Source organism: Astatotilapia calliptera, chromosome 18, assembly GCF_964374335.1.
Source record: "Astatotilapia calliptera chromosome 18, fAstCal68.1, whole genome shotgun sequence".
NCBI lineage: Eukaryota > Metazoa > Chordata > Actinopteri > Cichliformes > Cichlidae > Astatotilapia > Astatotilapia calliptera.
In genome coordinates, this window is record NC_137439.1 from 24,654,852 (window position 1) to 24,663,023 (window position 8,172).

Genomic DNA, 8,172 nt, shown 5'->3' on the forward strand with positions numbered 1-8,172 from the left:
TTTTATATAAAGTCTGAAGTAGAATTATTTACTAATGTGAAATGGAAAGCACAATGTTATCCCTGAAAACAACGGAAGTACTCAGATACATATATCTCAATATTAAAATCGATTTTAATGTTTGATTTTCCACACAATGCAGCTTTATACACACGTACAAACATACATAAACACACAGAGCGGAAGCAGCAGGATAATCTAATCGGTGGAAATGAAAGAATTCATCATACACAATAGGAGTAAGATTTGTCTGACGGTGCGCTGTTGCAGAGTCTCTCCGTCTCTGTCGGTGTAAGTGGATTCCTGTCCCGCCGTCAGGGACAGATGCCTCCTGGGTGTGTGTTCGATTGTGGGTTTGAAGCGTCCCTTTCTGTTGTAATAACCAAACGCCTTCAGAGATCAGCAGCTCTGATGCTCACACAATAGTATACTCTTTCTCCCTTCGACTGAGCACACATGGGTTTAACGCTTTTGTCTGTGTGTCTTATTCTCACCCAATACATGACGGACGATCCCTATTCAAACTACAGGGCTTTAATCACTTCCAGAGATGGGCAGTAATCTCATTACTTTTTTCAAGTAACGAGTAAAGTAAGGGATTACTATTGCAAAAACGGTAATTAGATTACCGTTACTTTCCCGTAGGAACGCTGCGTTACTGCAACCGTGATTTTTTTGCCAGAATGTCTCAGGACAGTGACGTAAGCGAGTGCGACGTTTGTGACAACAGCTGTGTGCAGATCAACAATGGATCACATATCGATTGTGGGAGAGAGTATGAGCATGGAAGTACTGACCTTACTTTGAGTTTGATTCCATAAAAAGTGACAAAAACATTAGCCTCCGCTGTGCGTGGGAAGAAAACTTCTTTTTACAGCGAAAAAACCCCCCTAAACAAGCACCAAGTGCGCAATGACATAATGGGAAACTCACAGAGAAACTGCGGATTCTTCCACTGACCGCTGCGGCACACCTGCACCAGGGTAAACCTCCGCCTACCGCAGTCCTGCTTTACAGGTGAAAATAGAGCAAAAGGACCGCTGAGTCTTTGACTTTATTTATTTTCTGCTGTGTTTTACTTGCATCTATTTGAAAGACTGAGTGTAAACACAAAAAATATTTTATTTTATGTGCTGGAATGTGCAGAAAATAGGTTTAAATGTTAAACTAATTTATTCAAGTCAGAGAATGTTGCATATAATTAAATTTTTGCTTGATGCATAAAGTTAAAAGATTAAAACTGATAAAACAAGTAAAAAAAAGAGACTTTTCCATTTGATTACATTTTGTATGATGGATTATGCAGAAAAAGTAGAATTGGGCTGAAAGATCTATCGCTTTATCACCTCTTCAGGTTGTAAATCGTGTTTTTAAAAAGTAACTAAGTAACTAAGTAATTAATTACTTTTGAAAATAAGTAATCAGTAAAGTAACGGGATTATTTTTTGGGGGAAGTAATCAGTAATTAGTTACTGATTACTTTTTTCAAGTAACTTGACCAACACTGATCACTTCTCAGACCCACTAATCAATTGTCCTTGGAGGTCATAAGCAGTACTGAAGGATGCTGAGATCCTGTTGAGCAAATTCATTACGCTGGCTGTAAAGGAAGGTTGGCCATTACAGGTGTGGCAAACAACAGTTGGTTAAATGGTGTTAATGACTTTTAGAGGGCACTTCAGTTCTCACTGTGAAATAACACAGAGCAGCTTTAGAAGATTCTCAATGGTTGTTACATTTTTAAAAAATCCCAGGAGTTGTTTCTGTCTTCAACACAGGATCAATATAGAAGCTGGCTATTGATCAGCATGTGATGCCTTTGCAAACAAAATGAACGTTGTCATACTGGCTTAACTGCTGGCAAGATAATGTGATATCACCTGTTCACAGGGGAACGTGTAAAGCAACTTCAGCTGAGCACATGAGTTCATCTGGTAAGCTTTTACAAATTGGTGGACTAGCTGTTGTGTCCTGTTTTCAGTTCTAACGTTACACTATATTAGCAAAAGTAACCACTCGCTCATCCAAATTATTGAATTCACATTTTCTAATCACTTTCATGGCCACAGATGTATGATATCAAGCACCCAGGCATGCAGATTGCTTCACCAAGTGCAATGCAAAGCATTAGATGGTGTCTAACCAGATCCCTCCTCTGGATGGCATTTCCTTGGCCTCCAATTACACTGTGAGAAATCTTGGAGTCATTAATTTTGACCAGGATCTTTCCTTCAATGTGCATTTTAAACAATTATATAGGAATGCTTTCTTGCATTTGTGCAATATCACTAAAATTAGTCTAATTATTAGACAGTTTCAAATTAACACCATTCAGAGTGTGCCGAGACACCCTCCCTACTTTTAATATTAGGCTTTAAACTTTCCTTTTTGATAAAGCATTTGGCTAGGACTGGATCAGGTGACCCTTAATCTTCTCTTAGGATCCTGCAGTAGGTCAAGGCTGCTGGGGGTTTCCCATGATGCATTGAGTGTTTCTTCTCGACTCTCCTTTTGTTCATTCACTGTGTGTTTATAGACCGTTCTGTATTTAATCATTAGTTATTATTAATCTCTGGCTCTCTTCCTCACACGCCTGAATCCCAATTAGCAATTCCTGACTAAAACCAGGAAACGCTGGTTTATACTTGGGTTTAATATCGGCACATGCACATATGACAAAATAAATAGTTTCTCTCATTCCATTTCAAACAGGACAGTGGTAACAACAGTAGGCTATGGGCAATTTTAAGTTTTAGATTTTAAATAGGCTGTATGTATTTCAATGGGAGCAACAGGACGGTGTGATGTCGCAAATTTTACTACAGACTAGGACGGATTGTAGGGTAGCAAACATCGTCGGAAAACACGTTTTCAACACTGCAGGTTACCTGGGTGTAATGTTTTTCAGCTAAAAAGAAACATGGTGTGACTCCTACCTAACTAACAGTAACTGAAGGGTAAGCTAACATGTCCTGTTTTAAGCCAGGCACTCACCCCTCCGCTCCGCTGCGTCTCAGGCACCATCGCTCTGGCAGAAAGGGAGCTAGAGCCAGAGCAGGGGGGAGGCGAGCTGGAACATCTATGGTATCTATACTTTTGTTCTTAAAATATTGCGTCTCAACAAAGTACTGTATGGTTTTTATATTTTTAGTAGTGTGTCACACAAACAGCAAATGTTGTCAAAAAAAGTAAGAAATATTTGGGGATACTTTGATTCATTTTGGGGGTGCTTCAGCAAAGGTCATTTGGCAAAATTCCTACAAACTTCCCATCATGTACAGGTGGTAGGACAAAGAGTTGCACCTTGCACACAAGTTATGGAAGCCACAGCGATTCAGTTTATTTGTCAACGTATGTGCATGCAAGACACAAAAGAGTTATCAAGTCTCTACATTCTGTCTCCTTTGTTGCTTTATCTTTGTGTAAAAGGACTAAGACAAACCCACCCACAGAATGCCAGCGCTTCTCATCATTGTTGCTTTTATAAGGCAGACCTGCAGTTAGTCATAGATGAGATTTAATCTTGTTTATACGTTATTTCAGTATTCCCTTTAAAAGAAATGTAGGACAGACTTTTCACCGTGATGTACGTGGATGCCCTGGAGGTTTAATAGTTCCTATTAGGTTCTCTATTTTCTTTACCCCTCAGGTGAAATTTGCCTCGAATGAACAAGAAAAACTTAATGTGGCAAAAGCAAAAAGTGCTTTATTTGTGTAGAAACCCCCAAAGAACAAAGTGTGCACAGAAAAAGAAATAAAGACGCCCCCTTAACTTAACCCCACTCTGACGACATGTCTCCTTTCTGGGAAAAGTGATAGAATTAAAGTGGTGATGTCACCGCGTTCGTGACGTGCACTCCACTGCTATAACTGGATGGTGATGTCTCCCAGTTCAGCGCTGCCAGTGGTATTGTGCTGCCGTTATGTCATCATGTGCCTTCATCTTATTTTTCTTTTCCCACAACTGATATTTGTTGTGATATTTTGATACCACGGTTAGCATTTACAGGATATTGTTTTATACAGGAAAACTGTTACTCAATAAGGCCCATCTACTAGTTGTTTTTCTCTTTCTCTGTGACCCAAGAATTAATGTGTAAGACTCACAAGCTGGTACCCCAAGGTCGAAAACACCACAGAGACGAGACCACTTCCTTACTCCCATCCTCCCTTTTTCTTTATCTCCTGGAAAAGGCTCGTTAAAGGCTAGGTGGTTTGTTTCAGAATTCACTAATGAATAATTAGGAGTCTTATAAGGAAAGGACAAAACTCTGCTTATCGCTCACGCCACGGAGGAAACCCGGGACGGCAATTTCCTTCAATATTCAATCAAAACTCTTTACATTGCTCTGCTGCAGCCTGCCACGATGCTTCCACCAGGGAGGCTAAGGCTCATTTAATGTCTGTAAACCTAAGCTTCCCCTATTTGGAGCTCTTTCTTTGTCCCTGTACGCCAATTAAGTCTTATTTGTTTTTCTGGCAATGCCTTTAACCTCTGGAGCAAACTATTTTTAAAACTGTCTTAAAACTGTCTTTTTCATTTCTGCATTACCAGTGGATTCCAATTAATGGCCAAAAATAATCTGCGTCTTATAAAGCTACAGTGTTGTTTTCTTGTACACTGCTGTTGTGGTAAACTCCGAAGGCCATACACATCTGTCCTTCGAGCATTTGCAAATGCACACTCACACACACACGTACGAACAAACCAAAGCTCAATGTCAGTGTTTCATATTTTTCAGCACTAACATCCCACACATGCCCTGCTACATATGTGCCTCAGTCAAGTTTGTTTATGTGTATACAGTGTTTGTGTGTCCGACACATTTCCATCTGTGAGCTGTTTTCATATTTGAGGAGCCTGGAGATCATAGCACAGTCAAGTGGGAAATTCATCTGCCATCCTCTCTGAATATGCTCCAAATCTGCTTGAGATCCTGAGATCTGTTAGAGGTGTTGGTGGCGAGATATATATATATATATATATATTATAATATGATATATATGTGTGTGTGTGTGTGTGTGTGTAGGAGGGCTGATATTTTAAAAGGGTTTAAGAGTTAGGTAGCTTTTTACACTAAAAACTAAAATATATAATGAATAACAAGATTAACATTTCCCTATAAATTCTAGTGGTTGTCCCCCTTGTGTGTTTGCACTGTTTGCGCCTGAAGAAAATTCATTATTATGGTCCTAATGTAGAAGACCCCCTCTCTCTTTTTACACCCCTCTCAGTGGAGATGATGACAATGCAGCCGTCAGCATTAATGGTCTTCCATACTGTGTCTTGGTCTCATGCGTCAGGTGGCAGCAGAATATTACACATTTTCATCATGTGAGCTAGCACTAATACTACCACCAACATGAGCATACTGCTCACTAATAACAAGACGTGTGCCAAGCGTCTAAATAACAGAGCGTGTAATGTTTATGGTGTATGGTTGCAGGTAGGTGTGATTTGCATTTTCATTTTTGTGTGGGATTGCAGTTGTGTGGAATCAACACACCCTTGTGGGTATGTGTTTGTGTGAATGTGCATGTACAGCAATGGGAGTGTTTAACTTCAGCTTATTGTTATTTCTGATGTCGCCTGCACCTGCTGAGTTTGAAACACTGCTGTGAAATTAGATGTTCTGATTTGCACACAGGATAGATCTTCTTGTTTTTCTTCTTTTCACTGCTTCCTTTGGGGGTCGCAACAGCAGACCATCTTTATTCATACAGCATTCTACTCTGTTACCCTCTAAGTGTCCTTCTTCACTACAGCCATGATGTCTTCCTCTTTTACTCATGCCTGGCAGCTCCATATTTAACATTTTTGGTCCATCCACTGTCCATCCTCTGCACACGTCCAAACCATCTCAGTGATGTCTTTCTAACTTTGTCTCCAAACCACTCAACCTGAGCTCCTTCTGATGCACCTATTTCTAATCCTCCACAAAATTTCAAAATTATCTAAATGAATCTAAATGAATAATGTTCCCGTTAAGAATCTGTCCTCTTTGTCCTTTCCGTTCAGTTTACTGTCCTCTGTGTAGCTTATGATTTAAAACTTAAAACACGGGAAAAACAAATTCTCTCATCACTGCGAGGACACACACACACAGTCATGTTTTCATATCTTAGTCGGGACGTCTAATTGGCATAATACTTTCCCTAACCACTTACCCTTACCCTAACTATCAAAAATGAATGCCCAACCCTAACCCTTAGCCTAAACCTAACCATAACCTAATTGTAACCCTGACGCTAAAACTGCATTTTGAGTCTCAAAAATGCCTTCAAACTCATTGGGACGGGCATTTTGTCCCCACAAGGGCAGTTGGTCCCCACAAAGATATGTAAACATAGTACACACACACACACAAACACACACACACGCACACTTTAAATGTCAAGACTGGGAATCAACTGGTTTCAAAAGATGAAAAACTGAAACTACACTGAAATATGAGCAATAAAAACCTCAAACTAAAATTTAAAAGAAAAGGAAAATACAAAATCATAAAAACTGATTATTACTACACTAACGATGCCTCAGTGCTCAGTGAATAGTCTTCACTGTGAACACAAAAGAAGTCTCTGTTCTGGCTTCCGGCTCTGCGTTTTGTTTGGTTTCTCTTCAAAATCCTCGTCTGTGAATCTTGTTTTGCAGTAGTTCAGAAAAAAGAAAAAGGATTGCAGTCATTATTTTCACAGGTGAAGTTCCCTAGCTTGTAAACTGAGGAGCAGGGTTTGATTAGTGACATGAAAATTCACTGATACACAATGAATTTCATAACATAACACTATTTACTGTTATTCAAGAGGAAATAAAAATACACTATACATATTACACATTTAAGTGACAAATTATTGGAATTGTTTAGCATAGAGAGGGAAAACAGAACTAGTGGGAATGTGTAACAGAGAACTGTGCTGATGATGGATGGAGTGCACCAGAGGGGACTGTTAGAGGGCACTGGAGACCAGCAAGGAGAATATTAGGAGAGGAGCTCCAAAGAAGATAAACTGAAGCTGGAGGCTGTTAGACTATTAAAGCAATATAACCTTATAATCACAGCAAGTCTCACTACCATCTTGTAAATGTTAACTTTGCTGTTATCTTTTTTCACCTCTCTTGTGCCTTGTCTGTTGCTTTGAACGGTTGACACCTTTTGGTACTTACTTAGTCACCTTTTCACCCGTCTCCCTCTCATTCACACTCGTATATTCTATTTTGCTTTTACTGACTTTCATTCCTCTTCTCTTTAGAGCACACCTCCATCTCTCCAGGCTCGCTTCCACCTGCTACTCTCACTACAGATCACAAAGTCATCTGCAACATCATTGTCCACAAAGACTCCTGCCTGACCTCATCCGTCTGGCTATCTATCAACTTTGGAAACAAGAAGGGACTGAAAGCAGATCTCTGATTTAATCCCACCTCGAAGTCGTCCTTCCATCTTCAACACACTCCCTCCACTCATTAGCACATTTCCATCTCCATCCTTAATCACCCTAATCTGCTGCACATCCTTTCCAGTCTCTCTCTAGCCAATTGATATAATCAACCCTTTACTCCTTCCTTACAGTCCAACCTCACAATTTACTGTAAGACTTTTCCTTTAGTCTTGCCACCTCTCTCTTTGATGTAGACCTAGCTTCCCAGCACTCCTGTCTACTTTCTTCATCATTCTGACTATCCCACTTTTTCTTTGCTAACCTCTTCGTTTCCTGTACTTGCTCATTCCGACCTAAAGTCTCCTTGCCCTCTTTCCTCTGTCCAGTAGACATACCAAACACCTTTTGGTACTTTCCCAGTCATCTGGTAACTCTTCCCTACCACCCAGAGTCTGTCTCAACTGCTCCCTGAACTCTGCATAACCTTGCATGTGTTTTCTCTTGCTTCTTCTTCTTGATCTGCCAGTTCATGAAAACAGACATTTGATACTGCCTAATATTATTCTTTCTCAATGCCACCCTGCAGCCTCATATCTCTTTGAGATTGCACCTCCATGAGATGTAGTCCACCTGTGTGCAGCTTCCTCCACTCTTATGTCACCTTGTGTTCCTTCCTCTTCTTGAAATATATGTTCTTTACAGCCATTTCCAACCTTCCAAAGTCCACTACCATCTGTCCATCTGCATTTCTCATCTCTCTACCCACTTAACACCCTCTCATCACCTCTT